Source organism: Nematolebias whitei, chromosome 22, assembly GCF_014905685.2.
Source record: "Nematolebias whitei isolate Nwh7 chromosome 22, NemWhi1, whole genome shotgun sequence".
In the NCBI taxonomy this organism is placed as follows: Eukaryota; Metazoa; Chordata; class Actinopteri; order Cyprinodontiformes; family Rivulidae; genus Nematolebias; species Nematolebias whitei.
Genome location: NC_056519.1, coordinates 15,633,852 through 15,638,952, shown reverse-complemented (window position 1 = coordinate 15,638,952; position 5,101 = coordinate 15,633,852).

Sequence of the window (5,101 nt, the reverse complement as noted above, 5' to 3'; positions counted from 1 at the left end):
GTTAAATATCGGACATCGGCCATTCCATCAAAATAACTCACAGATATGAAAGGCACAGTTTATATATATATATATATATATATATATATATATATATATATATATATATATATATATATTTAATTATTTTCAGTCCCCTTTTTGGCATCTGCATTTGGTAGCAGGCCAAAATGACAAAGACCATGCAGAATAATGTAGTATTTTAATTCCACAGCAGAGAAAGCTATTTAGTCTCTGTAAATAGGTCTAGGGGGTAAAATATCTGTATTGGTATTGGTTATCGGCCAAACAAGTTTTAACATATCGGCATATCGGATATCGGCCAAAAATTCAATATCGTGCATCCCTAGACTGGATGCCAATGGTGTGAGCTTTTCTGGGATCTGAACCCAAGTCCTCTTTCAGCCACTTTCGAAAAGCAGTTTGATTTAATTTATTTAACCCAGAACCTTTTATATGCAAATCCTACAAAAGTACAGTTTTGTTGTTTTCAAAGATATGGTAACGTCAATCCTCTAAACTCGTTTAAACTCCCAAAGAAGTAAAATATTCCACTGATACAAGATCTGCCATCAGTTCTTGCCAACTTCTTTTACATAAAAGACACCATGTCATTATCATGTGTAAAACTAGTTATTTTAGCCATTTTTAACGTTTTCTTTTATCCAGGAACAGTAAAACAAATACAATACATTAAAATGCATATATAAAATTACCATAGCTTTTGCTGTATAAGTCACCGTTTTTTGCATAAATTAGCATGCCCTGCGACTTGTACGGCGAAGCAACTTATTTATGTTTTTCCCCATATTTATAACCCAATGTTTGGCTGAGATCTGACGATTTCATTCATTCTGACATGGAAAACATTGAGCACTACCATTTTCAGCCACTAGAGGGCCCTCGACCTGTATGGCAAGCCAAGTGTCTCATTAACAGGTGGCTATTAATGAGACACTTGGCTTGCCATACCAAGCCACCTTCGTCTCGCTCCAGAACTCCTGGAGCAAACGTCAAATCGGCTGCATTTGGCTGTGACGCTCAGGTGAAGTGCAGCTGATTTGACTATTTAAGTGCATTTATTAAGGAAACGTTCAACTGAGACACCTTTATTATAATGTTGAGCAAACAAATTATTGTTTTTAGGTGATTTTCTTGTTAAATTTTGAAGAAATGCACAGCGATTCGTTCCTCTGCGCGCTCCAACAGCCACGAATCGGCTTTTGAAAATGCAGCTGATTTGACCATCAAAGTGCATTTATTAAGGAAAAATTAAACTGAGACGCACCTTTGATATAATTTCGAGCAACCAAATAATTGTTTTTAAGTGTTAATCTTGTTAAATTCTTGGTAAAGTCCTCCCGTGCACGCTCACGCAGCCGCCATTTGGCAGCCAATCGATTTTTGGAACAACACTGGCCCACGTTTCCGGGTTATCAGTGGTGACGCATAATAGATGCGACTTATACGACGAAACGACTTATTTATGGTTTTTTTTCCACTTGATTAGACATTTTTGGACTGATGAGACTTATACAGCGGTGCGGCGTTTACGGCGGCAAGTACGGTAGACACTCCATATTTGTTGAAACAATAAACAGTTTTGACTTGTTTTTTATGCTTTGTGAGGATTATAGATTTAAAATACAGACATAATTACCTACAAATGCATCAAACTAAACTTTACACTTGTTTTTGTGTCAGTAAAGATAATTTTAGTTGAGAAAAACAGTTTTTTTGCCTTTTGCATGTGAAAGCCATGCCCTTTAGTTTCACCTGAAAAAAATGTGGTTTGTATGTTTAAATCACAAAAAAGGACCGGGACACACTTTTCCCCAACATGAACACACAAAATATAAAGTTAGAGCTGAAAAAGCTCAGACTTTTCACATTTGCTTCCTTAAAATCATTGCACACAGTCATCCAATCTGGCTTTAAACCTCTCCACAGCACTGAAACTGCCCTATTGAAGGTTTTTAATGACATCTTCAGATTCACAGATACCGGTGATTCTGTGCAGCTTGTCCTGTTGGACCTCACAGCCGCCTTTGACATCATCGACCATGAGATCCTAATTGCTAGGTTGGAGCAGTGGATGGGCATCACAGGGTCAGCCCTCAATTGGTTCAGATCCTATCTCGCTGACAGATCCTTTTGTGTCTCCATCAAGGATTTTAGTTCTGCAGCGGCAGAGCTTAAATGGGGGGTTCCGCAGGGGTCCATCCTGGGTCCCCTCCTATTCTCTTTATACCTGCTGCCACTTGGTGCTATTTTCCGGGAACACAACATACCCTTTTACTTCTACGCCGACGACTGTCAAATCTACGTTCCCCTAAGACACAATGCTCTATTCAACCTCTGCTCGACTGCCTGGCTGACATCAGGGACTGGATGGCTTTAAACTTCTTAAGTTTCAATGAAAAGAAGTCTGCAGTCATGTTGTTCCCTCCCAACGACACAATCACAAACCACTGCATCGACCTTTCCACTCTATCCCTGTCAGAAAAACAAAGAGTCACAAATCTGGGAGTGATAATGGACCCTTCCCTAAAACTTAACAATTATGTAAACATGATTGTGAAATCATGTTTCTTCCAACTGAGGCGGCTGTCTAATCTGAAGCCCATATTGTCCAAAAAGAACCTGGAGACAGTAATACATGCATTCATTACATCTAGGCTTGATTACTGCAATTCACTCCTGTTTGGTATCAGTCAGACCTCCATAGCACCACTACAACTGGTTCAGAATGCAGCAGCCCGATTTTTAACCAGTACAGGCAAAAGAGAGCACATTACACCAGTCTTGGCCTCACTGCACTGGTTACTGGTTCACCTTCAAATCCAGTTCAAAATACTCATGTATGTCTACAAATCACTGAACAGTGTCGCCCCCCCATCTCTCTGATTTTCTACAACCGTATGTCCCACCACGCTCCCTGAGGTCAGCGGACCAGTTGCTCCTCACTGTTCCAGGAACTCGTCTTAAGCGCAGAGGTGACAGGGCCTTCTCTGTAGCAGGACCAAGACTTTGGAACGAGTTGCCTCTGCTTGTCAGACAGGCCCCCTCTCCCTCGGTTTTCAAATCCCGTTTAAAAACTCACTACTATTCATTAGCTTTCAACACCAGATGATCTGTGTTTTGATCGGGTATGCTCCACACTAGTTAGTCGTCATATTTATTATCTGCATCGTTTTTATGTCTATATTCTGATTTATTTCATTTTGTATATTGCTTCGTGTGTTACCTGTTGTTCTGTCTGTACAGCACTTTGATTGGCCTTGTCGCTGTTTTAAGTGCTCTATAAATAAAATGGTATGGTATGAATAACGTCAAATTTTATAAAACCCTCACACGACTGACTCCTGTCAGCTCATTTCAAATCTTCACACGAGTGATGCGTTGGAGTCGGGCAACCTTAAAGCTGAAGGTAACATTTATACAGGAAGGAAACAGCTGAGCGGTCTGAGTTTGTAACGCTTCACATGATCGAGGTCAGCTGGAAAATGGAGGACGGCGGCTGCTCGGGAATGTTCAAAACGAGCTTCTTAACTGATGGCTGTATTCAGCGCGGCGGTGCTCGAACACTGCAGGAGATGAGCAGTAATGAGCTACATTTCACACTGGACTTCTGAGAACAACTCCTCCATCAAAGTGGGAAGACGAGGGCAATTACTGTGCAGCGTTACAACTCGTTCTCACACCTGTTTCTCTAGTTGCCCAAGAGACGTTGAGTCAGACTTTATTGTTTTTGTTGTTTTTTGTAATAGGTCCAAACACATAACTTCCCAGGCAGGAATGGATCAATTTACCTTTGTTTAATCTAACTTTAGTTAAAGATTTTGTGTTCTCCCAGGCTGTTAATCTGGATATGAACACTATGTTGTTTTTGCATTTCATACTCCTTTAAATGCTGCAGACGCGATGATGTTGGTGCGCTGCTCGTCCTGTCCGCGGTGGGAAGCTGCTTCAAGGTGGAGCACGACAAATGAAATAATTGGGAGTTAATTGGGGCAGAAACTGGCAGATGCAGGAAGGTATGACGACAACCCCCCCTCCTCCTCTGCCCCGATCCCTTCTGCACCACGGAGCAGCGATAACCCGTGTGTGCATGAGAGAAAGCGAGCTGCGAGATGAGGCAGAGGGAAAAAAAAGTTGCAACATGATTCATGCTGTACATCATCATTAATACCTCCAGCATCAGCACCACTATGATGGTTTGTCTGTGCATGAAGTCCGGACTAAAGGTGCTTCTTTTCTAGTGTTTTTTTTTATCTTTTATTATGACACATTTTACAACAAGAAACTGCCATTTTTATTTCTTTTTTGGATGTACTAAACAGTTCAGGTTGTAGTGACGTTGAGGTGAGAAACGAGCTTTGCCCAGGTCATTAAAGTAAAAATTATTTTGATAATTTCTTTAAGTAATTACACCTTCACACTCACTGTCATTATTTGTCTTAACAAAAATACACTTTCTGCTTCCATAGGAGTTAGGAGCGCGATGCTGCTGTTCAAATTCACAAATTTAACTTATTAACAAGTGTGAGCAGCTTTATCAATGTAGAAGTTTATGACAGGACAGTTAGAAAAAAAAAGTTTCTTTGTCCAGGAGAAAGCCTCTAATCTTAAACAAGATTAGGGGCTTAGCCACCATAGATTAATCTTCATCATACTAAAATAACTAAGCTATACTTTTAGGCATTATTAAAACTAGAAAGCGTAGTTTCCTCAAAGAAAACTACAGTAGTCCCTCGCTACTTCGCGGTTCGTTTATCGCGGACTCGCTCTATCGCGTATTTTTCAAAATAAGATTATACACACAATTGGCTAATTGATGGATGAGCCATGCAATCAGCATGGAATTTTTATTTAAAATAAATTATTTTAAATTATTTAACACCTGCTGCACGTTTGTGCAGCCCAGAGCTGCAGGATAAACATCCTGCTGCAGCTGATCAGCTGTTCTCCGTGCAGGGCGTGGCCAAGAACCTTGCAGGTGGCAAAGAGTAGCGGAGGCAGGGAGCTGAAATCATGACATTCTGTTCTCTTTTAGAGCTTTTAGAGTTTAGAAACATTAGAATATTGCAAGAGTGTGGGA